Raw genomic sequence first — 26748 nt, forward strand, 5'->3', positions numbered from 1 at the left:
TAGAGACATGGGCTTTTACAAGTGTGAACTCAATTACACGTTTTAATGCACTGTTTTCAGCCACCGTTTTTCTTCCCTGTACAATGAGTGTGCATCTTAAAATATTTAATGTAATATGCATGAAAATTAAAAAAAGTTAATTGGCTAAATTTAATTCTTTAGATTAAATATAGATTCTTTATTGGTCAGGATACTGGAAACCAGTTTATCCCCCTCAGTGGCATGATTTAATTTCCATCTTTAACCACAAAAATAATTTGGAAATAATTTGGAATTTGGAAGCTGGAAGAGCTTTGGTTATGTACTCACAATTTGGATACAATCTCAATATTTCCCAGCGGAGGTGTAATATGAGTGACTTTGATAGCTCTGTTTGCCATTTTGTATTGGGCAAAACGCATTGTAGAACTTTTTGCGAAAGTGCGAATCTGTAAAAAAGATACATCCATCAGTTTAAAGTAACAATTGAAAATAGCTCTCAATCTATATCTTTGATTCTCTGGTGAAGGGTTGATATATCTAACATGTATTCGTTGGTCTAGCAGAAGATTGCAATTATGTCTAACAATGTATGTAGACATTCTGAAGCTGCAGTCATTCTCCTACTGTAGTGTTTGCGAGGGCTAATAGTTTCTTATTATTACAACTGTGAAATGCAGGTTTTTGGTTTTATGAAACCTTTTGAAAAGAGATGTAATGTTTACAACCTAAATAGCTGAATGCATGGCTGTCAGTTGAGTGAAATCAAAAATACACAATCTTGTGGTACATGATGATCTTTGAGGGGGATAGGATGAGAGTTGATTAGAGTTAGATGAGGGAAAGGCCAAGGGGGCATTTGAAGACACATAATGAACACAAATTCATCAGGAAACCCTTGTAGATCCATAAGCCCAGGTGATGGGTTGGGGATAAGGATCATAGAATGGGAAGCCAATGCATTTTATCAAAGTGAATATTTATTTTGAGTAGTTTGACCACTTGCAGCCTCAAAATATTTTGAATGGGTTATGAACATCAGAAACTGCAAACTGTGAATTGATTTTAGGATATAGTTGTATTTGAATTCCCATATTCCTTATGAATTGCTTGTTAGTTCATCTGATGAATCACCTACTGAATATGTGTCCTACATTGGTAATGATTAAGTATGATTGGGAAATAGACGGAGAAGGAAGAAAACATTTCTGAATCGTCTACAAATAAAATGGGTCTCAAGACGCATAGAATTCTTCCTCCAGAAATCTTTTCATGTAAAATTAACATTCTAAGGTATCCATTCACAGATCAGATGCAAGTAATCCTTGATTATCAAAAATATGTCATTAAATAAACTATTAAAATTAAATAAACAAGCAACCAAAGTTCCAGTCAAGAGGAGGGATAAGGATGACAAGGTGAGGGAATGTTAGATCACCAAAGAGGTTGTAAATTTGGTCAAAAAGGCAAAGGAAATGTATGTAAGATTTAAGTAGACAGGGCCTTCGAGGAATACAAAGAAGTGGGAAAGTACTGAAGCAGGCGATTAGAATGATCATGACATGGCTTTGATGAGTTGGATAAAACAGTCCCAAGGCATTTTATGCCTACATTCAAAGCAATTGAATGTAGGCATAAAACCTGGGAGAAAGTAAGGTCGCTCAAGAATAAAGGAGGGAATCTGTGAGTCAGAGGATGTAGGTGAGGTACTAAACTATTTCTTTGCATCTGTATTCAACAAGGAGAAGGACATGGAGGACAGTGAGATTAGTGTGGAGAATATGAAAATGCACGGGGAGGTTGAAATCAAGAAGGAGGTGGTATTGAGTGGCTTGAGGAGCATTAAGGTTGAGACAACAGCGGTGCCTGATGGGATTTATCTCAGGTTATTAGATTGCAAGGGGAGATTGCAGGAGCTTTGGTGAAGATCTTTGAACCTTCTCTAGCCATAGGTGAGGTCCTGGTGGACTGGACAGTGGGCAATGTTTAAGGAGGGAAGCATAGAGAATTCAAGGGAATACAGGCCAATCAGCCTCACATTAGTGGTAGAGAAGCTATTGGAGAAAATTCTTTGAGATAGGGTTTACTCCCATTTGGCAGAGAATTAGCTAATTAGGGGCATTTGGCATAGCTTTATATGAGGCAAGTTATGTTGTACCAACTTGATTGAGGTTTTTGAAGAGGTGATGAAGGCGATCAGTGAGGATAGCGCAGTTGATATTTCTAAATGGATTTTAGTGCGGCATTTGATAAAGTCCCCCATTGAAGGTTGATCTAGAAGATTAAGATGCACAGGATTCATGGTGATGGTTGTATGGATTCAGAACTTACTTACTAATAAAAGAGCATTGACAGCATAAACACCACAGATCCCTCTGCGCATCAATGCTGCTAAAGGTCCTGCCATTCATTGGATACTTTCCCCTTACATTTGTCCCTCCAAAGATGCAATACCTTGCACTTGATCTGCCATCTGTCATTTCTCTATATCTTGCTGTATCCTCTAACATTCTTCTTCACTATTCACAACTCCACCTATCTATATATATATATATATTTATATATATATATATTTATATATATCACAAACAACAGAGGTCCCTGTGCAGATCTCCGAGGAACACCACTAGTTACAGACTTCCTGCCAGAATAAAATCTATCTTTTTTGGGTTATAAATGAAACTACCAAGTCACTGTAGATCCCATGCATCTATATCTTCTGGATCAGCCTACCATGAGGGGCGATGTAGACATTCACTGCCCTCCTTTCATCTATCAATAAATAACTCATTCAAGTTTCTAAGTCACATCCTGTCACAAAGCATGTGGTTTAGCCTTTAGATTGAGTTTACTTTACAGACACAGAGCTGAAACAGGGCCTTCAGCCCACCAATTCCACGCCAACCAGTGATCACCCCGTACACTATCACTACCCTACAGATTAGGGACAATTTACAATTTTACCAAAGCCAATTAACCTACACACTCCTGCGTCTTTGGAGTGTGTGGGGAGGAAACTGGAGCACCCAGAGAAAGCCCGTGTGGTCACAGGGAGAATGTACAAAGTCCATACCGACAGCACCTGTAGGTCAGGTTTGAACCCGGGTATCTGGCACTGTAAGGCAGCAACTCCTCTGTTGGTGTTTCTAGAAAATGGTGTGTGTCAATGGCACAAGTGGGAGTTGGTTAGGGAATGAATTACCAAGAAAAAATAGTTTCTTCTGGGGGCATTCATAATAAAGTCAGAGTAAATTTCTTTAATTATAACTTTCTATTAAAAATGAATGGGCATAATAAGGTCAAGAATGATTAACTGCTGAAAGACTACTGCCATGCTTCACATCCCTATCCAAACTAATTGCCTTGGTTATTACCCCCTACCTTTATATTCATGTAACTAGACAATAAGATACTAGTTTCATTTCAATTGATTTAACAAACAGAAGCTAATTCAATTGCGAACTGTCCAGGCTATTGCATTAGTTCCAGCTCAAGTGCACATAGACAAATTTTTATTAATAAAAATATACACATTAGTAGGTTAAGCTTAAACAGCACTAATATTAAATTAATTCTCATGCATTAGCAAAAAAATCCAATATTTGGACTATTTCACAACAGCAAATGAAAATTTCTTGATAATCATGGTGCGATATTTTCCACATAGAAGGAATAATGTTCTTGACTTCCTTGACTTATTTCCTTCCTAAATGAGAGTGCAACAAATAACAAAAACTGGTCACAAACACAACCGGTTGCACTAAAATACTGACACTGCATTTTTTACTTGTAGATTGCTTAACATAAATTTTACTGCAGTATGTTAAAATATTATCATAGTGACGTGTGGGGCAAGTGTTTTACACAGAGAGTGATGGATGCCAGGAATACGCTACCAGAGGTGGTAGTGGAAGAACCTGATACAATAGTGGAATTTAAATGTATTTTCTGAATGCACGCAAGTGTGCAGGGTGTGATTTGAATCATATGCAGGCAGAAGGGTTTAGTTTAATTTGGCATCATATTTGGCACAGACATTGTGAGTTGAAGGGCATGTTGTGCGATATTATTCCATTTGCTGTTTCTTTTTCCGGCTGCTTGACCCATACACATACGTATTCAGCAATAAATGATTTGTAATTAATTATGGTGTTACAATGGAAGAGTAAAACCGTTTTCTTATTCTGCTACCAACTCACTGCCAAGTTTATCCTCTTGTTCAGCCGTCATCAGTTACTGAATCATACTATTGAAAACATTGACAAATACATTCTTCTCACACATCCACGCCAATACATTCTATTTCCACTGAGAACATTGTCATTGTACCTATTTCAGCAAATCATGTCTTTTTGCTACTTTAATTTCTTCCTGGTCAACCTGCTGCATACCCCTCTGCAAAGATTTGGGGATATCCAAAGCCTGCAACCTATACGCTATCTCTCACATAATATACTTTCCTGCCAGCTCTGGTTTTCCAATTGCTCAGATGTAAAATGATTTTCTTCGTAGCCTTCCTCCACCATCTTTCTAAGTTCAGTTCACCATTATTTGTGTCTTAGGACATGTGGTAATTTAAAGATGATGTGTTTTATCCAGTTTTAGTTCTTCAGTATGATTAAAGCAAGTCATGGCAACAAAACAGCAGGTCAATTACCTTTATGGATATTCCTCCCACCAGGAAAAATAATACTATGACTGTATGCACGTAAATAGATTTATTTATTGCTCATATTTATGTCGCTCTTCCAGGGAGATGCTAACTACATTTCGTTGTCTCTGTACTGTACACTGCACAATGACAATAAAGTTGAATCTGAATCTGAATCTGACAGCTACTTGATGGTTGCTTGTTCTGTGCAAGTCCAAAATGTGTTTGCCATGTAGTCCCTTGCCAAGTCCTTGATCTCCCTTCATCTTACAGGCACAACCTTGTAGATCCTGTATGAATGGAGTTCAGTGCAGTACAATGTTTAAATAGGAATGTAATATTCAGCAGATTATTAGGCATGATTTCCTGCTGAATGCAATTTTTATGCCAATGGGCCTCCACAAACTATATGGATATTACTAACCAAGAAGCCAGGTTGCCTGTTTCCTTTCTTAGATGTTGAAATATCGTAAAGCTATTAATAATAATATATCTTTTATTGTCATTGCACGTCAGTGCAACGAGATTTAGTGTGCAGCTCCACTGATGTACAAGAAAGGTAAATAAATACAATACATAAATAAGCAAGCTGAATTGATTGACGTGACCATCTGAGGGAGACTGTCCAAAGGGAGTGGGTGGGTGGGCACTCATTAGGGCCGGTTCAGAGCCGCTATAGCTCTTGGGATAAAACTGTTCCTGAGTCTAGAGGTTCGGGCGTAGAAGGCCTTGTAACGTCTGCCGGAGGGAAGTAGTTGAAACAGACCGTGGCAGGGGTGTGATGAGTCCTTATGGATGCTGAGGGCCTTCCTGAGGCACCGCGTGTGGTAGATGCCCTCCAAGGCTGGTAGCTGTGTCCCGATGATCCGCTGCACTCTGTTGACGACGCGCTGAAGAGCTCTCCTCTCCGCCTCCGTGCAGCTGAGATACCACACAGAGATGCCATACGTTAATATGCTCTCTGTGGTGCAGCGGTAGAACGTTGTCAGCAGCTGTTGGGGCAGACCAGTCTTTTTTAATGTCCTCAGGAAGAACAGTCGTTGCTGTGCCTTCTTGACCAGCGCGGCGGTGTTTGTGGACCATGTGAGGTCTTCTGAAATGTGAGTGCCCAGAAACTTAAAGCTGGACACTCTCTCCACACTTTCCCCGTAAATGGAGATTGGGGCGTATTCTCCAGAATGGGACCTCCTGAAGTCAATAATCAGCTCCTTGGTCTTGGAGGTGTTTAGTGCCAAGTTGTTATTAGCGCACCAGTCCGCCAGGTTCTGCACCTCCGCTCTGTAGTTTGTTTCATCACCGCTGGTGATCAGCCCAATCACTGTTGTGTCGTCTGCAAACTTCACGATGGTGTTGGTGTCGAATGCAGGGACACAGTCGTGAGTGAAGAGGGAGTAGAGCATGGGGCTTAGTACACAACCCTGTGGTGTGCCGGTGCTCAGGGTGATGGTGGAAGACAGGTGCGGGCCCAGTCTCACTGCCTGCGGTCGCTCTGTGAGAAAGTTCAGGATCCAAGCGCATATCGGTGAGCTGAGGCCTAGCTGGTGAAGTTTGGTGGTGAGGTTGGTGGGGATGACGGTATTGAATGCAGAGCTATAGTCAATGAAGAGCATCCTCACATACGTGCCAAATTAATGCATGGCCTTGCTTTCCTTCTCTGTAACATTAACTGTTGGAATCAACTGAAGATTAATACTAGGCCCCTCCAATTCCAATTTCTAATTTATATTTATGCCCATAAATATCTTTATAATATCGTCCGTCCAAATGTCTTTTATATGTTGTTATTGTACCTGCCTTAACTACGTCTTGTGGCACCTCTTACACTCTGTGTGAAGAAGTGGTCTTTTGGAATATTTTTAAATCTTTCCCCTTTCTCCTTCAACCTATGGTTTCTAGTTTTTATTCTCCTTCCATGGGAATAAAGACTGTTGGTTCACTCCATCTATTACCCTCATAACTTAATGCACCTCTATAAGATCACTCCTCAGCCTCCTGCCCTCCAAGGAATAAAGTCTTAGCCACCTAGCCTCTCCCGATAGTTCAGACCTTCGAGTGCTGGCCTTCATTGCGAGAGGATTTGAATTTAGGAGCAAGGAGTTACTACTGCAATTGTACAGGGCCCTGGTGAGACTACACCTGGAGTATTGTGTGCAATTTTGGTCTCCTAATTTGAGGAAGGACATTATTGCTATTGAGGGAGTGCAGCGTAGGTTCATCAGGTTAATTCCCGGGATGGCGGGACTGACATATGATGAAAGAATGGGTCGACTGGGCTTGTATTCGCTGGAATTTAGAAGGATGAGAGGATATCTTATAGAAACATATAAATTTTTTAGAGGATTGGACAGGGGAGATGCAGGAAAATTGCTCCTGATGTTGGGGAATCCAGAACCAGGGGTCACAGTTTAAGAATAAGGGGTAGGCCATAGAGGACTGCGGTGAGGAAAAACATTTTCACCCAGAGAGTTGTGAATCTGTGAAATTCTCTGCCACAGAAGGCAGTGGAGGCCAATTCATTGGATGTTTTCAAGAGAGAGTTAGATTTAGCTCTTGGGGCTAAGGGAATCAAGGGATATGGGGAAAAAGCCGGAACGAGGTACTAATTTTGGATGATCAGCCATGATCATATTGAATGGCGGTGCTGGTTCAGGGTCGAATGGCCTACTCCTGCACATACTTTCCATGTTTCTATGTATGTTTCTAACATCCTTGTAAATCTTTTTAGTGCTTCTTCCAGCTTAATGCCATCTTGCATACAGCATTTTAAAGGGATTGTTCTCTTATTATCTTCCTAGTCTTTTCTTGTGTCCCCAAAACAATGCCTAAATAATCCCGACAAATGAGCAGCAATCCACTTGCACTTCCAATCTAGTGCACTACGTTTGGTTATCTCTGCAGTGTGAAAATCAAACATGCACCTAACTGTTTTGTGGAGCTTTTGTGGTCAGTTTGCAGAGGTGGCTCACTCCTACTATCATTCCAACCCATCTTGTACTCTTGCGCTGTTATAATCATGTTCAAAGAAAAGTAATTGAGCCATACAGCTTGGATATGTGCTTTTTGGCCAATCTTGATGCCCAATTACATTAATCCTGTTATACATCTATCAGTTAAATAAAATAGGTAAATAACGGAGTTAAGGGATATGGAGAGAAGGCAGGAACGGGGTACTGATAGTGGATGATCAGCCATGATCACATTGAATGGCGGTGCTGGCTCAAAGGGCCGAATGGCCTACTCCTGCACCTATTGTCTATTGTAACAACCTTTCAGGTGTCACCACAATACCCTTTTATCTAAGGCCTATTTATTCTGATTGGAGACTGTTATTCTATTATTTCAAGTGAAAGAGAGAAAATGGGTAATTGTACATCAATTGGTCTAATATCTGTTGGTAGATTCCTAGTGTCTATAACTAAAGAATAATATGACCAAATTCCTTGAACATTTTTGTTTGATCAGATGGCATTAGGGCCAGATTTAGATGAAGAGGTCCTAGGCCTGCTTAAGGGCCCTGGAAGCTCTGAGGTTTTAGATGTTCTCTGGTGCATTCTGAGCCTTATTTTGGAGCATTTTTGCATTTTTGCATGTTATGACCAATATTTCAGAAATAATTTTGGTTGCGTCAAGAGTAATGAGTGGTTGGAATGGGATGACTGGGGTCATTGTTGTATACATTTTTAAAAATCAGGAATTGAAGCTGTCCTTGTTTTAATAATCAAGTTGTACTGTAAAAGGTTATGTAAAATGTTATAAAGGAGCATGCAAGCACTGCAAATAAAATACTGTAAGATTTTGCAGTAAATACAATATTTTTCAGAAAATGTTTTGTGTGTTGATTTGATTGCCTGTTACTGTTTGACTGTGTTAGTGTGTGCACATTAAAAATATGATGCAAAATGAAAGTCGCAAACTATGGAATTCATATTTTTCAGTATTGTTATCAAGGAAAAGAAAGCAGTTCCAATTGTTTGATATTATTCATATGGAGGAGAAAATATAATTGCTCTAATACCTACCTTAATTTTGCAATCTCACTAAAAATAATCCCCCTTTCCCTCTCCCCCCTCCTTCTCCCTCCACCTTTTGGTTTCTTGGTTTCCTGGTCCTCCAAAATATTCCAAATTGAACTTAAACTGGAGGTGGTGGAAGGAGGACTTAAGCCAGAAAGGGTTCTTGGGAAGAAAGAGCTACCTTAAATTTAGTTGCATCTGGTTGGGTGACTATGGTAGGGTGAAGACTATTCCATGCATTAAATGTGCGGGGGAGAATGAATTGCTGTACACATCTGTCTTGGTAGCTGGTATCTCAAACTGGATCGAATGCCCTTGTCTGCGTTGGTTTACGTTTGGTGTAGGTTTTGTAATCTATGTCGAGCTGGCCATTTAACATTTTGTAAAAACAGATCAAACAGTGAGCTTCATGTCTGTCTTGGAGAGGGTTCCACCTCAGTGAATTCAGAAGTTTGGTAACATCGCTTCCCTCTCATAGGTGTTAGTAACAAATCGAGCTGCCTGTCTTTGGACACGTTCGATGGAAGAAATGTTTTTATTTGTGCATGGGTCCCATGCTGCAACTGCCTAGTCCAAATGAGGTCTAACGACGGTGAGGTATAGCTTCTTCTTGACAGAAGTTGAACAATGATGTAAGTTGCGTCTCAGAAAGTTTAGGACACCTGTTGCTTTCACCGTTGCATGATGAGTCTGACCATTCCAACGCAGATCATTCTGCAATTTGATGCCAAGATACTTGGTTTGTTTGGGTTCTTCAAGGGTGGCATCAAGTATATTGTAAGATGTTTCGCCTGGATTCCTCTTTCTGGTGACACGCATGGTTTCACATTTGGAAGGGTTGAACTGCATGCCCCATTGTTATGACCACTCAACCATAGTATCGAGATCCTTTTGGAGAGCATCTTCATCATCAGCTGACTTAATTGGACGGTACAGCAAACAATCATCAGCGAATAGCCTGGTCGTACTTGTGACTTTTTCATGGATGTCATCTATGTAAAGCAAAAACAGATGTGGGCCAAATACTGTGCCCTGAGGTGTACCACTCAACACTGAATGCCAATCGGAGCTCTTTCCATTCACACACACGGGCTGAAGACGTTTTGTCAGGAAACTGGAAATCCATCATTTTGTGTTGGAACAAATACCATAGAAGTCAAGCTTCCGAAGCAGTCTCTGTTGTGGGAAACATCAAATGCTTTAGAAAAGTCCAGCACTACTAAATCCGTGATGACATTGCTATCAAGGTGCTTGGCCAGGTCATTTGTCGTCAGGATAAGCTGAGTCACATGATCTATGCCTCCTATTGCATGTTGGTTGTCAGCAAGAATGTTATGTTTGCTCATGTGTCTCATCAGATTACTATCAATTAAATGCTCCAGCAGTTTGCAGCAAGTGCTTGTTAATGAAACAGGACGATAATTCGCCGGGTTGGTGGTTGAACCCTTCTTAAAGAGAGGAGTGATGTTAGCCTTCCTCCAATTCAGCGGAACATCACCTGAGTCAAGCGACTGTTGGAAAATGAACTGCAAAACTGGAGCCAGTTCTTCGGCCGCGATCTTGAGGGCTTGATTCTGTATCTGATCTGGATAGCTTTTGTTGTATTGTTGTATTGATGTTGAGCAATAATATCTTGACACCTTCAACCTCAATTTTAATAGCAGGCATATCAGCATATCAGCGGTAGATCTGGAAATGTTGAAGGCTCCATATCTTCCCGGGTGAAACATGTTGAAATTGGTTTGCAAGAGCTTCTGCTTTCGCCTGGTCCTCAGTGATCAGACAGTTGTTCATTTTAAGCATCTGGACATCAGTGTTGTCTGTCCTTCTGGATTTCACATATCTCCAAAAAGCCTTGGGTTGCTCTCCCCCAAGAATAGAAGAAACATGTTGTCTATGAGCACTCCTAATAGCACAATCGACTTGCTTTCGCACTCTAGTAAAATTGTCCCAATCCAGTTTTGTACCCCTTTTTTTGGCACGGATATAAAACTCCTCTTTCTTACTGCAGAGACGTTTCAGTTTTGCCGAAAACCAAGGAGGACGCATACGGCCCTTAATGAGTTTTTGAGGAACATGATTTGTAACAATATTATTTAAAGTGTCTCTCAGCTACACCCTGTTGTCTTTTATGGATCTTTTGTCTGGTTGCAGGTTGAAGAAATCTTTTCCACCGTTTTTTGCTAAATCTTTAAATTCCTCACTGTTCACTTTTCTCCAGAGGGAAATTTTACGTGGTGGTTTTGAAGGAACTTTAAGCTTTGTGTGCAGTTTTGCTTGGATAATATAATGATTCCAGCACACGATGAAACTTCTGAAATTAAATCTGGATGCGAAGTGAACAATAAATCTAAAGTATTTTCGGTGCCACTTGTCTCATCATGCCTGGTAGGGAAAGTGACTTTTTGGGACAGGTGATTTTCCAGAGTAAGGTCAGCTAGGGCTTCCTGAAAAGCCCCTTTTGGTTCGCTTTGTATGCCGTCAGACCAATCTACACCTGGGATATTGAAATCGCTCCCCAGGATGATAAGTGGAGAGCGTGACGAGGCGTTAATTTTGGAGATGTTTGATGCAAGATCTAAAAGAGGCTCCTTTTTCATGTCAGGTGGTCGGTAAAAGCTTCTGATCTGTAACGACTGACCCTGGAGTGTAGCTTGACACCAGATTTGCTCAGTCGCTGTCTAAGTCTGTTCTTTCAAAACAAGGAATGGTATTGTTAACTCCGATGAAGACACCGCCTCCATGCGAGTTTCTGTACTTTCTAAAAATTTGGAGGTGAGGACGGAAAATCTCAGCACATTTGATTGATGGGTCCAGCCAAGATTCAGGCCCGATAGGATATCAGGATTTTCAGTTTCAAGTTCAAGTTCAAGTTCAAGTGAGTTTATTGTCATGTGTCCCTGTATAGGACAATGAAATTCTTGCTTTGCTTAAGCACACAGAAAATAGTAGGCATTTACTACAAAACAGATAAATGTGTCCATATACCATGATATAAATATATACACACATGAATAAATAAACTGGTAGTGCAAATAACAGAAAGTGGTTGCTAATAATCAGAGTTTTGTCCGAGCCAGGTTTAATAGCCTGATGGCTGAGGGGAAGTAGCTATTCCTGAACTTGGTTGTTGCAGTCTTCAGGCTCCTGTACCTTCTACCTGAAGGTAGCAGGGAGATCAGTGTGTGGCCAGGATGGTGTGGGTCTTTGATGATACTGCCAGCCTTTTTGAGGCAGCGACTGCGATAAATCCCCTCGATGGAAGGAAGGTCAGAGCCGATGATGGACTGGGCAGTGTTTACTACTTTTTGTAGTCTTTTCCTCTCCAGGGCGCTCAAATTTCCGAACCAAGCCACGATGCAACCGGTCAGCGTGCTCTTGACTGTGCACCTGTAGAAGTTAGAGAGAGTCTTCCTTGACAATCCGACTCTCCGTAATCTTCTCAGGAAGTAGAGGCGCTGATGAGCTTTTTTGATAATTGCGTTCGTGTTCTCGGACCAGGAAAGATCTTCAGAGATGTGCACCCCCAGGAATTTGAAGTTCTTGACCCTTTCAACCATCGACCCGTTGATATAAATGGGGCTGTGGGTCCCCCTCCTACTCCTTCCAAAGTCCACAATCAGTTCCTTGGTTTTGCTGGTGTTCAGGGCCAGGTTATTGCGCTGGCACCATATGGACAGTTGCTCGATCTCTCTTCTGTACTCTGACTCATCCCCATCAGTGATACGCCCCACAATAGTGGTGTCGTCAGCGAACTTGATGATGGAGTTCGCACTGTGGTTCGCTACGCAGTCATGGGTATAGAGTGAGTACAGCAGGGGGCTGAACACGCAGCCTTGAGGTGCTCCCGTGCTGATTGTTATTGAGGCTGACACATTTCCACCAATACGAACAGACTGTGGTCTGTGGACGAGGAAGTCGAGGATCCAGTTGCAGAGGGATGCGCAGAGACCCAGTTCTGCGAGTTTGGTAACCAGTTTGGAGGGGATGATTGTGTTAAATGCCGAGCTGTAATCAATGAATAACAGCCTGACATATGAGTTTTTGTTGTCCAAGTGGTCCAGTGCGGAGTGGAGGGCCAGCGAGATTGCATCCACCGTTGATCTGTTGTGGCGGTACGCGAACTGCAGTGGGTCCAGGTTTTTGTCGATGTAGGAGTTGATTTGCTCCATGATCAACCTCTCAAAGCACTTCATCACCACCGGCGTTAGTGCCACTGGTCGATAGTCATTGAGGCACGTCACCTTACTCTTCTTGGGCACCGGTATAATTGATGCCCTTTTAAAGCAGGTGGGGACCTCAGACCTCAGAAGTGAGAGGTTGAAAATGTCCGTAAAAACTCCCGCCAGTTGGTCCGCACAGGTTTTTAGAACACGGCCGGGTATACCATCAGGTCCAGGTGCTTTTCGGGGGTTCACCCCTCTGAAGGATTTCCTGACATCGGCCTCTGTGACTGAGACTGAAATGCCATCACAGCGAATGGGGGATCGGGAAGGCACATCAGTATTCTCCCTGTCAAAGCGTGCGTAAAACGCATTGAGCTCGTCAGGGAGTGATGTTACACCGGCATTCGAGCTGCCTCCTGGTTTTGCCTTGTAGGAGGTGATTGCATTCAGACCCTGCCACAGCTGCCGAACATCTGTCTCGTCCTCCAGTTTGGAGCAGAAGTCCCTTTTGGCCTTTTTGATGGCCTTACCAAGGTCGTATCTGGTCTTCATGTAGGCCACTGTATCGTTGGATGTGAATGCCCTGTGTCTGGACTTCAGGAGAGTGCGGATCTCAAAGTTCATCCAAGGTTTCTGATTGGGAAACACTCGGAAGGTTTTTGTAGGGATGCAGTCCTCCACACATTTCTTTATGAAGTCTGTAACGACTGTGGCATATTCGTTCAAGTCCGTTGCCGAGTCCTTGAACATTGCCCAGTCTACAGACTCCAAACAGTCCTGGAGTTGTTCACAGCACATTTTCCTTTTATACTGCGGCAATTTATAGCAGTGATTTTGATCCCATGTTCATTGCTGACATCATTGCGATCACTTTCTTTGTTGGTACCATGAATCTCCTTTTGAGCATCACCATTACACGCATTTCTTTGTCCATTAACATGTTGACGGGGGTGAGAGCTGGCGTAGGGGGAGGATGAAGGATTGTCATCATCAGGGGTATTACTTTTACCATCTTTCCCAACAACGGTCCAGCCATCCACTGTCTTCGCACATTTCAGCAGAGAGTTTTTCTCTGCTTTGGATGTCGTTACACAAGACCACCCAGAAGCAGTTTTTTCAAGTGTTATTTTGGGTAAGTGCCTAGCACAAATTGGGCTGAATGATCTTAAATTCTCATGATTCCATACGTCACAATCAGGGTCATCACTCAGAGATGTAAGACTTTCAAATTAATTGCTCACGTTGAGCAAACTTGTACGGTCGCTTGACGAGTCAAAAAATGAGCTAGCAAGGTTGATGACATCGCATAATGGACATAACCAGATGGCATTTGGAATTTTGGGGTCAAAACCAAAAGTGTTGTTAGACACATTGGAGCAGTTCATGTGAAACCAACTTGTGCACATCAAGCACTGAATACCAGAATCTTTAACAGCAAATGAGCACAAACCACACGGGTACTTTGGTTTACGTCCACGGTGCTGACCTTTTGGGCCAGGGTTGAGGTTGGTGTCCCCAGCCAGTAAATTGACAATGATGAACAATGGTAGGCGACCTCTAGGGTAGCCTAGAAAGGGGGTAGCTGAGTGTTTCAACCCATTTCCACGAAACATATTTACGTACGTCTTCTGGACACCGAATTTTGATGAACCAGAGTCACATTGATGGAAAATCCTCAATCCAAGTTGGGAGAAGGCAATCAACAGAACCATGTACAACACCGGTGTTGATGTGTTTCGTATTCATCCGGATCCAAGCATGATACTAATTCAATCTTCAATTATAGAAATCCAATATGGCGCGAGCGAGGTTACAGTATTCTATGGCATATATTACAACTGGGCCAGGTGGCGGCAAAAAGGTTCAAGGTTAAAAACAGTTAAAAACAGTACGTTTCCAGCGAAAATCACAAAATTGATCTCGGCTGGTAGCAGGAAATGCACGATGACAGGATAAAACGCTGCTTTACTAGTTTGAAAAAAAGTCACGATAAAATTGGTCTCGGTTGGTAGCACGAGGATTTCTTTGCACAATAAAAGATTAAAAGGATTAAAAGATTAAAAACTCCGTTTTAGTAGTTAAAAAAAGAAGAAAAGTCGTGAAAAATGATAAAATTAAATAAAACACGGGAGGGAATAATAAACGTCCTCCCTTGGTGCTGTTAAAGTTGTCATGTCGCCGCTGTGTAAACGGACAAGGCCGGAGAGGCCCGGTGGACAGCGATAGTCAGCTGTCCACCAAAGATCAGTGGTCGGGGAAAGTAAGTTGCCGTCGTCTGGCCTTAGTTTACTGCACCGTTGTTGTTGAGCTGCTGCGTTCGCGGGCTGCGGTCGCTCTCTCTCCCTTCCCATCTCTCTCTCCCCCTTCCCCCCCTTCCCCTCTCTCTCTCCCCCCTCCCCCCCTTCCCCTCTCTCTCTCCCCCCTCCCCACTCTCTCTCTCCCCCCTCCCCACTCTCTCTCTCCCCCTCCCCTCCCTCTCTCTCCCTTCTCTGTCCCAACCCCCCCCAATTTCCCCTCTCACATCCCTCCCTCTCTCTCCCTCCCTCCCCCTCTCTCTCCCTCCCACGCAGTGAGGCCCTGACTCCGCACCACAGACACGGCAGCCCCACCCCCCGGCCTGGAGAAATGGGCACTCCCGCAACGCAATATTCCACTACTTACCTGGAGTAGACACCTAGGATCTTTGGTAGACACGAGACATCGAGGTGATTGTGTGGAGTGCAAATGGAGATCTGAACCCGCCCGGGCCCACTGCGCACGTGCGGAGAGACAGCGTCATTTTGCGTCGCTACTGCGTCACCGGCTTCCCCCAAACGGTGCAGGTGCGGATGGTCGCAATTCTTTTCCCCAAACCTTCCAGCGGGCCGGAACCAGAATTTCGGGTAATTTCCGTCAAAGTGGAAACGCTGATAGCGCTCCAATTTTTTTTTTCTTGGGATTTTTTTTACTCTGGGAAAAAAACACCTTGGCCAGAGGCCCCCTAGATTTTGAGGCCCTAGGCTTCAGCCTATGAAGCCTATACGTAAATCCGGTCCTGGATGGCATCATCATAGATTTGTAAAAGATAAATTATGCCTGTCGATTCTGATTTGAATGTTTTGGTTTGAAAAGGTGATTAAATTTGTGGACTGGGAATGTTTATGGATGTTATTTATGTACACATCAAGAGGCATTTGTTTAAAAGTCCTGCCGTAAAGATGTTGATGCTAATGGAATTGAAGACAGTGTATTGATTTGGTGAGGAAATAGTTGAACAAGGCACATAGACCAAAAGTAATAGGTCTCTACTCAAAATGTCTGCACTCTACACATGGCGTCCTACAAGGACGGATCTGCGTTAGAATCAAAATTATTGAGAATATTTGCAAATTACTTGCATGTTGTCATGGAAAGGCACAAATCCAAATTTACTACTGAGATGGGTGATGGTATAATTTGTGGAATGGGAAGCATAGAATGGGACGACAGATGGCACAATGGGCTAAGTGTTCGGCTGGCAACCGGAAGGTAGCCGGTTCGAATCCCGCTTTTAGTGCATACTGTCGTTGTGTCCTTGGGCAAGACACTTCACCCACCTTTGCCTGTGTGTGAATGTGTGTGAGTGATTGGTGGTGGTTCGGAGGGGCCGTAGGCGCAGATTGGCAGCCACGCTTTCGTCAGTCTGCCCCAGGGCAGCTGTGGCTACAGAAGTAGCTTACCACCACCGAGTGTGACTGAGGAGTGAATGAATAATGCGATGTAAAGCGCCTTGAGTATTAGAAAGGCGCTATATAAATCCCATCCATTATAGAATTGCGAAAATATAATAATAGGACAACTATGGCAAATTCAGCATTGGCAAATTTTAGCTTACTTTCTTTGGAAATAATAAAATGGATGCAAATCTATTGTGTGTCTGGTGAAACATTGGAGGTTCTTAGGATGGCTGTTGGTCATCCAGATACTTTCATTAATAAACATAATAGATAGGTACAGAGAGTAATCAAGAAAGCATTTTGAATGCAGGCATTTGTATCCAGAACACTGGAACATTATGCAGTACTTAGATGCCATTCTACACCAGTACAAAACCCTAATTACATTACAATTGAATACAACGAAAATCCTTGGACATCAAATTTTAAATCACTGGGAGAGTATAGTGTGAGTTATCCAGAATGATATTTGGACCTCGGATTTGATCATGTTGAAAGATTATGAAAACATGGTTGTCCCCTTAAAATTAGAAAGTTTATGAATGTTTTCAAGATGTAAGGAAGACAGATATTGTAATAAAATTGAAGCTGGGGACTGAAGTAATGGCCTAACGATTAGTGAGCACTTTGGGGAGTGAAGTTATCAAAAATTATTTTAGAAATATCGGTCTTTGAAAACACTTAAGCATTTGGCCTTTGGGTAAAAATATCAACCTCAGAATCAAAACCAATTGACTTTTACATCCAAGGCATTAAATCAGGAAGGAATAAAAGCAAGTTAATGGAGTTATATTACCGATCAGTCAGAACATCATGAAAGAGTGGAGCAGACTTGCATGACTAAATAATCTAAGTTTCCAAGTTCCTCTCCTTTTGAAGTAATCTTTAAAGCACAACTTTAACAAAGCTTGTGATCATCTCTTGTGATCTTGTTCCGTCAAATTTTTGATAACACTCAGGTGACTTCTGGTCAGGCACGTGCCGTGAGTGATTACTCAGGGTAGGCAGTCAGTCGGCTTTTAAAAAAAATCTCAAACCGCGCATGCGCAGATTGTTCTCTCCGTAAAAATAAAAAATAAAAATAAGTAACAATTCAATTTGTCCAAGGCTTCCAAATCTCCTTCATTTTTTAAATTACTGAATGGGTGGGGGATGGAGGATGAAGGCAGATGGAGAGATGGTGGGAAAAACGGGAGTTCCTTTCATAGCGTGTGGAGAGGTTGTGCCAGGGGTAAAGTTGCGGGGAGGGCAGGAGTGTTGAGAAGGAGGAGGTCGGGGATTTTGTCAGTAACTCACTCAACGCTGCCGCAATGCTCCGGGCACGGACAGCAGAACTGGTCACCACTTCCGGGGAAAGAAGCAGCTCAGGTGGCTGTGAGCAGCTGCCACTTCAGCGCCTTCTGCTGGACCGCTCACCTCTGGTACTGTTCTCCGACTGAACATCTCTCACCTGCCGCTCGCCGGCTTCGCTCATGTCAGCCGTTTCCCGCAAATCTTTAAATTCCCACAACCGAGTAACCTCAATTGGTCCCTTGAACGCGCTGTTGGAGTTTAAGGATTTGCAGGAAGCAGCTGACATGAGTGAGGCCGGCAAGCAGCAGGAGAGAGGTTTACAGACGGAGAGCACTGCCAGAGGTGAGCGGGCCGGCAGAAGGAGCTGAGGTGGCAGCTGCTTGCAGCTACCCCAGGTACCTCTCCCCCCATTGGGTCCCAGCATCACATGGGAGGGCTGGTCACCAACGCAATATTCCACCTCCCCACCAATTCCAATATTGCTCGCCAGTGGGGGGGGGCTGTCTGTTGCGCTAGTATGGGTGTTGCGGGCCGAAGGTACTGGTTTCCAGAGGGCTAGTATAGACATTGTGGGCCGAATGGATACTTGGGCTGGCATGCAACTGTTGCAACGATTTTAAAAGCCAAGGCAAACAATTGGGCTGCAGCCACCTGACAACCAAAATTAATTTTGTGAACACAAACTTGTTAAAAAGGCGAGGCAAACAATTAGGCTGCAGCCACCTGACAACCAAAATTCATTTTGTGAACACAAACTTGTTAAAAAGGCGAGACAAACAATTGGGCTGCAGCCACCTGACAACCAAAATTCATTTTGTTGACACAAACTTGTTAAAAAGGCGAGGCAAACAATTGGGCTGCAGCCACCTGAGAACCAAAATTAATTTTGTGAACACAAACTTGTTAAAAAGGCGAGGCAAACAATTGGGCTGCAGCCACCTGACAACCAAAATTAATTTTGTGAACACAAACTTGTTAAAAAGGCGTGGCAAACATTTGGGCTGCAGCCACCTGACAACCAAAATTCATTTTGTGAACATAAACTTGTCAAAAAGGCGAGGCAAACAATTGGGCTGCAGCCACCTGACAACCAAAATTCATTTTGAAAACTATACTTTTAAAAAAGGCGAGGCAAACAATTGGGCAGCAGCCACTTTACAGCCGCACCGTGGAGTAGACATGCGTTCAGTGTTATTCGCAGCTCAGAGAGCCATGACCCTCTCGCTTCCTGGGTCTGGCAGAGACTGAGTGAGGGACAACACTTCCAGGTTTTATAGTCCCTCCCCCCTGCCGCTAGCGGGGGCAGCAGAGAGAATGGCAAATATTTTAAAAACATTAATATCTCTCTGAATTTTTATCGATGGGAAAAGTCCTCCGGTCCCGGAAGGCGGAGGGGGGTTCTGAGCGAGGTGGCCAAAAATGACGGCCGTAGGTGGCGGCGTTCTCTTGGAAATCGCAGCAAAGTGGGCCAAAAGCAGTCAAGATCAGACTTTTAGTAATATAGATAGCACCAAGAAATGTACTTACCACATTATTGGTACACGAACTCCATTCTTCTCTCTTTGATATTCTAAGATATTCTTAAAATAATGACAATCCATATTTGAAAAACCCGCCAAGGAGCTTGCGCTGCGCATGCACAGAAGACTGCTGCGCATGCGCAGTACAGCAAAGCAGAATTTCAGCTGCCTTCAGCCCAGCTTGTCATTGATGGCTTGAAGCAGCGTCGATGGCACGTGGGCTGCACAGACCTTTGCGTGTTACAAGTGCTGCGGTTGAAAGGCACGGACAATTATGCCTACCTAAGAGATCGATCCCTTAGATAGGCATAATTCTCCCATGCCTTTACTATTTATATTTAACAATTACCATTTCATCATTTTAGTCAGGGTAGGCAGTGCCTATCTTGCCTACCTTGACGGCATGTGCCTGCTTCTGGTGTTTTGCTGTATTGCTTTGTAAGTGAAAGTGGCTTTATCATCTGTCAGGTTATTTTTATGTAAACGTTTGGGAAAGCAAACGTGTGGCTTTGTATAATTGCTGAATATTACATGTTAAAAATTTTTTTTAAATTTTAATAACTGGATATAATTTTTTTGTAAAACTTTCATTGAAAGAACTCTGATGTTTATATAGAATAACATGCATGCTGAAATGAATGGCCCAATAATATGTTCAAAGTTAGTAATGCTTACATTTGAAATATCTGACCGGGGAGCTTTTTGCCTTAATAGATAACAATATTAAAGGAATAAATACAAAATGTTGGAGTAACTCAGTGCGTCAAGCAGCATCTCTGGAGAAAATGGATTGGTGAAGTTTCAGGTCAGGACTCTTCTTCAAAGAAAAGAAGTGTCCCGATCTGAAATGTCATCGATCCATTTTCTCCAGAGACCTGCTGAGTTACTCCAGCATATTGTATTTCTCTTTGGTTTGAACCAGCTTCTGCAGTTCCATTTTATGAAATTTTAAGGGAATGCTGTGCGTTTGCCGGAACATCAGGTTGATTTTTTTTCAAATGTTTTGGGAAACATCGTAAACAAAGTGTAATATAGTAATATCTAGTTTTAGCAATATCTAACACAAATATTTAAAATTATTTTAATTACAATTTAAATCAATCTTAAATTGTTATACAATGCTGCCAGGAGAAAAATGCATTTCCATCTGTAAGACATTACTTAGTATCCTGGAAAATTTTGATGGTGAAAACTATAATAAGAAATGAAGAATCTATAGCAGCATAAAAATAAATCTGTCACAAAGGTCTGATTAAAGGGTTTTTCCTGTTCCAAAGAGGTATGTACATTATTCATTGATTAACATAAAGATACAGCATGGAAAAGGCCCTTCGGCCCAACGTCCACATTAACCATTGATCATTCATTCACACTATTTCTATTTTATTTCATTGTATCTATTTTATCCAACTTTCACTTCCACTCCCCACACACTAAGGACGTTTTTTTCAAAATTAAGTCTGTACATCTTTGGGATGTGAAAGGAAACTGGAGCACCTGGGGGCGAAACACGTAGTCACAAGGAGAACATGCAAGACAGCACTCGAGGTCAGGATCAAACTCGGGTCTCTGACGTGTGAGGCTCTGTGACGTCCAATTAATTATCGGTAGACACAAAATGCTGGAGTAACTCATCAGGACAGGCAGCATCTCTGGAGAGAAGGAATGGGTGACATTTTCGGGTCGAGACCATCTTTCAGACAGGAGAAGGGTCTCGACCCGAAACGTCACCCATTCTTCTCTCCAAAGATGCTGCCTGTTCCTCTGAGTTACCCCAGCATTTTGTGTCTACATTCGATTTAAACCAGCATCTTTCCTATCCAATTAATTATTATTGGTTTCAGAAAATAGTAATTAATATGTTTAGAAATTTGTGTTGGTATTATGCACAGATGTGACTTCTGTATGTGACACTACCTCAAAGGAATTAATTTCTAGTCAGAAAAGTTTCCGTAATCAATTCTGCTCCCGATCATATTGCTGCCTGATTTGATTAATATTTCCAGCACTTTGTTTCATTTTTTACTTTTTTATTTGCTGTATTTTGATTTTGCAACACTAAAAAAAAACCACCTCATTAATTATGTGTTGCTGCATTAGTTTAGGGGGATGGGTTTAGTTGTATTTCCCACATTTTAATTGCTATCACATCTTTGTGAAAAACGGTGAACAGATTTTTGGTATGTCCCTTAGATGTCCTTGCTATCCATTAAAAAGAAAGTGGAAATAATATTTGAGTAAATTAAAAATGATACAGGAAATATGACTAAACATTTTGACATGGGGGAAAGAAAACTTGTTTTAGGAAAGATAAATTAGAGGCAGGTAGTGAGACCTCGAGAGAATTCAAATACAATGTAGCCTGTAACCAATAATGTGCCAAGATGCACAAATGATTCATAGCAGTACAGAAAAACTGCAATCTTAGAATTATAGATGTTTTACAGCATAAAAAGCGGGCATTTGGTCAATCATATCTTTGCCAGAAAAAAAAGAACTCCCAATCCTTGAGTACAGGATCCTTGACCTTCCTGCTCATGGTTCTTCAAGTACACATCCACTTTTTTTTTTAATTTGAAAGACCGTAGGTTTCAGCATTTACCAACCTTTTAAACAGTCAGATCCTTTCCATTGTCTGTATTTTGAAGGGTTTTGCTCCCATCTTTTAAATCTTCTACCAATTGTTTATTTAAATCCACACCCCTTGGATTTTTCCTTCCCTGGTAATGGAAATGGGGCTTTTCTATCCAGGCCTTTCATAATTTCAGGACACTGAATAAGTCTCCCTTTAGCTACATCTTTTAGAAATTTTAGAGATACACTGTTGAAACAGGTCCTTTGGCCCACCGAGTCCTGGGCATAATGGAGGCTTTCTTTTCCTTTCTCCTGCAATCCAGTTATTTTACAATTGGCTTATCTTTCACTTTCCCTTATCTAGCAAACATTTTCGATGAACATTATTTTATCTTAACATAATTCTTTTGCTTTTATTTCCTTGCACATCCTCTTCATATCTTTACTGTCTCGACCCCAAAATACTTGTACTTCAGACTTTGAAGTACTATTGACTGTTTCAAACAAACATTCTTATCAATATCTCGGTCATCTGAAATTGCTATACAATCAATTTTGGAAGTCTAGCTGTTGCCGAGCAGGAAACAGCCGTATATAACATATCTGCCATTGGATAGGCAATTGACTATATTTTAATGGTTGAAGTAGAATACTGAATACGGAAATACCTCTGTGAATCGGGCCTGCTATGTTATCCTGAGCATGGGATGTAGATTTTTTGTAATTTAATTCTTCATCCAATTGATGATAAACCAGTGTTGCAATTGTGAAGGACTGAGGTTTGTTGAGGTTTGGGGCACTCATTCGTGTCTTAATTGAACCTGCAACTTTTCGGATTTGTAAATGAGTGCTTCCAACCACTCAAGGTGCTGTCAACAGTGTAGGAAGGAACTGCAGATGCTGGTTTAAACCGAAGATAGACACAAGAAGCTGTAGTAACTCAGCGGGCCAGGCAGCATCTCTGGAGAGAAGGAATGGGTGATGTTTTGGGTTGAGACCCTTCTTCAGATGCTGAAATTGGTAATGAAACAAGTTTTTATGTTGCAGCACTTGCATTTTTATAAACCTGTGCTCACTCTTGATCAATTAGTCATCACGAGATGAAACAATTTACTTGTGCTGCTTGCAATTTAGTATCCTCGCATGCTGCCTTCTGTATTGGTCAGATCAAATGCAGGTTCAGTAATTGATTGCGTGAGGAAAAACTTAATTTAGTCCACAAAATGACCCCAAACTTCTGATTATTTGTCACTTCGACAGTGTATAATTGTCATATGCACCATATCTGAAATGGAACAATAAATTTGTTACAGCTTTACAGGTACATTACATGCAACAGCAACAGAAATAAATATCCAATAATTATCAATTATTCAACATAAACTAGACCACAATAGTGTAAAAAAACTACATTCATAGAGCAATCATAGCAGGTGCAAAGTTTGTGGTGATTTGCGGCTGTGCTGGGTTGTGGTTAGGGTTATGCAAAGTGGTTCAGGAGCCTGCTGGTTAATGGGAAGAAGCACTTCTCGAACCTGGATGTGACAGCTCTGAGGGTCCTGTACAACCTTCCCGATAGAAGAAGCGAGAAGAGAGCATGACCAATGTCATATGGGTCTTTGATGATATTAGCTGCCTTCTTGAGGCAGCACATCCTGCAGCTCTCGTCGACGATGGGGAAGACTATACCTTACACCTGTAGAGGTCTAATAGATTATTTGACAAAATTCTGAATTTCCTCTAACTTCTGAGGAAATAGAGGCATTGATGAGCTTTCTTTGTGATTGCATCAGTGCTGGGTCCCGGTCAGATCACCAGAGATGCGCGTGTTCAGGAGGTTGAAGCTGTTGACGCTCTCCACTGCCGTCCTGCCAAAGAAGATAGGCGCATGGTCCCTCAGCTACCTAAAGTCAACAATCAACTCCTTGGTCTGGTTAAGGTTGAGAGCAAGATGTTTGTTCTGGCCAGGGGCAGATCTACTATGAAACTAATGAAGCTTAAGCTTCAGGGCCCCTAATCCCGGAAGGGCCCCAGAAGTGACTTTAGTCTGATTTTTCACCTCGACTAAACCCCTCGCCTCGACTAAACTTCACCTCACATTTAAACCTCAACTCATTAAACCTCTCCTCAATTAAACCTCCCACCTCACACATAATCGCCGCCTCGACTAATCGTCGCCTCTCTCCCACTCCCGAATGCGAGCGGGGGCGCGGGGCTTGGGCTCAACGTCAATGTCAGCCCCTCCCCTCCCACTGGCTCTCTCGGGCAATGCGCCTGCGCCGCTCTTCGCACTCAGCTCGGCCCCGCCCCCTGGTTGGGGGCCGGGGGGGTAGAGGCAGCGATTAGTCATGGTGCGGATTAGGTGTGAGGTGGAGTATAGTCGTGAGGTATCGGCGAGGGGTTTAATTAGGTCGTTGGAGGTTTAGTTAAGTTGAGGTGGGTTTAAGGTGTGAGGTTTATTTGTGGGGCTAGGTTTAGTGAGATACGGTTTAGTCGAGGTGAGGTTTAGGTGTGAGGAGAAGTTTGGTAGTGACGTATCGTCTTCAATCGAGGGGTTTAATGAGGCGAGGTGATTAGTCAAGGTGGAAACATGATTCCGATGCTGGGAGAGGCCACAGTTTAAGAATAAGGAGTAAGCCATTTAGGACGGAGATGAGGAAATACTTTTTCACACAGGGAGTTGTGAATCTGTGGAATTCTCTGCCTCAGAAGGCAGTGGAACCCAATTCTGTGGAGGCTTTCAAGAGAGAGATAGATAGAGCTCTTAAAGATAGCAGTCAAGGGATATGGGGAGAAGGCAGGAATGGGGTTCTGATTGTGGATGATCAGCCATGATCACAGTGAATGGCGGTGCTGGCTCGAAGGGCCGAATGGCAAACTCCTGCACCTATTGTCTATTGTCTATTTCGTGAAATATATATCTTTTGGCGGTTATTTTATTGCTTATGTGTTAGAAAAATTCCAAGCTTCTGTTATATAAACTACTAGCAGAAAGCTTGAGAATCACTTTCAATTTATTGAAAATGCAGGAGCTTCCCCCTGCATTGCCCCCTGGACCACACCGTGGGCCTAGGCAGCCTCCTGGATCCACCGGCCATTACTTCCTACTTTTTTTTCCTGGAGGTGAATATCATGCTTAGTCCACATTGCTTAAAAATGTTACTATGTGAGAAGGGGTTTTAAAAAATAATAATAATATTAATTATGTAGTGTAATTCATTACAAAAAAATAGTTAAAATAACAATTGAAAGTATTAAAGTATCTTGTAGGCTAGTCGTAAATGAAAAAAATGTTCAAATTATGGATGTTTCATTCTAAATATATTTAATATAAAATAATTATAAATAATTTAAAACACTATTAACATTTATGACAGAAATTAAAATTTGTGGTGATCTGTCGAGGAACCACCCCATTGAAGAAGTGGTTACCCAGACCTCATTGCTGGTTGCGAAGGGGCCCCATAACAGTTCAAGCTTCACGGCCCCAAAATGGTAGGTCCACCACTGGTTCTGGCACCATTCAACCGGGTTATCTATCTCCCTCCTGTAATCTGACTCGCCATTACCAGTTATTTGTTGAACAACGGTGGTATTGTCGGCAAATGTAAAGGTGACGTTTGAACTGTGTCTGGCTGCAGTCATGAGTCTGCAGGTCTGAGATGCCTCTGTACATGGGAAAATGTGACTGGGCATGCAGTCTGAGGCATCCCTATGCTGATAGTCATTGAGGAAGAGGTTCCTATCCGTAGTGATTGGGGTCAGCCATTGTAGAACTGAAGGATCCAATTGCAGAAGAAAGAGCATAGATTCAGTTCCCTATGTTTGATGATGAGTTTAGAAGGGGTGATAGTGTTGGATCTTCTGAGGTCCACCACAGAGCTCACAAGATCGTTGAGAGCCTGTGAAGGTACATCTTCATTCTCCCTTTTGAAGCGCTCGTAGAAAGAATGGAGCTCGTTTGGGAGTGATGAGTAGCAGTCATTGACCTACTCCAAATGATAGCAGTTAATGATGTGCCCTGCCACAGTTGCCGCACATCTGCCCGAGCCTTCCATTTAGTATGGAAGTATCTCGTTGCATTCTTGATGGCCTTCTGGAGGTCATGCCTGGACTACTTACATGTCTGAAGAAGGGTCTCAATCCGAAGCGTCACTCATTCCTTCTCTCCAGAGATGCTCCCTGTCCTACTGAGTTACACCTGAATTTTGAATTATTGTGGAGGAGATGTAGCCACCTATCCCCACTGGTTGCACTCTGTGGGTCAGAAAGTCGAGGATCCAGTGGCAGAGGGGGGTGCTGATATCTCGGTCTAAGAATTTGCAATGAACCTGAATGTGATTATGGTGTTGAAGGCCGAGCTATGTCAATACATAGGAGTCTAACGTAGGAGTCTTTGCTGTCGAAGTGTTCCAGAGATGAGTTTAGAGGCGGGGAGATGGCGTCGGATGTGGACCTTTTTGCAATGGTAAGCAAACTGCTGTTGATCAAGGCTGGCTGGGAGATTGGAATTAATATGCGTCATCACCAGTCTCTTGAAGCACTTCATGATTTTCATGATGGTGGAGGTCAGAGCCATTAGACAATAGCCATTAAAGCATGCTACCATACTTTTCTTTGTCACCGGGATGACAGTGATCTTCTTGCAGCAGGTGGGGACCTCAGATTGGAGTAGTGGGAGGTTAAGGATGTCTGTGAATATCTCTGTCAACTGATCCGCAAAGGTCCTGAGAATGCGGTCAGAGACTTCATCCTGGCCAGTTGCTTTCTGCCGATTCACTCTCAGGAAGGCCGATCTTGCGTCTGCCACGGTAACCTTTGATGTAGGCACAGCCGAGACTGGCGGGGTCAGTGACA

General features: G+C 42.5%; 1 protein-coding gene and 1 long non-coding RNA gene across 3 annotated transcripts in view; one reads left to right on the forward strand and one right to left on the reverse strand.

Annotated features, from left to right (window-relative positions):
* LOC116983432 overlaps nt 1-15521 on the reverse strand; it is a 66701-nt gene extending 51180 nt beyond the window's left edge. Inside the window, exons 1-2 of the long non-coding RNA XR_004414686.1 lie at nt 15471-15521; nt 310-428 (exon numbers count right to left, since the gene is read on the reverse strand). This is a non-coding gene — a long non-coding RNA (uncharacterized LOC116983432). The remainder of the gene's footprint in view (nt 1-309; nt 429-15470) is intronic.
* Nucleotides 1-26748, forward strand: part of iqsec1 (IQ motif and Sec7 domain ArfGEF 1) — a 506053-nt gene that overhangs the window by 234547 nt on the left and 244758 nt on the right. The window lies entirely within an intron of this gene.

Source organism: Amblyraja radiata, chromosome 18 (genome assembly GCF_010909765.2).
Source record: "Amblyraja radiata isolate CabotCenter1 chromosome 18, sAmbRad1.1.pri, whole genome shotgun sequence".
Lineage (NCBI taxonomy): Eukaryota > Metazoa > Chordata > Chondrichthyes > Rajiformes > Rajidae > Amblyraja > Amblyraja radiata.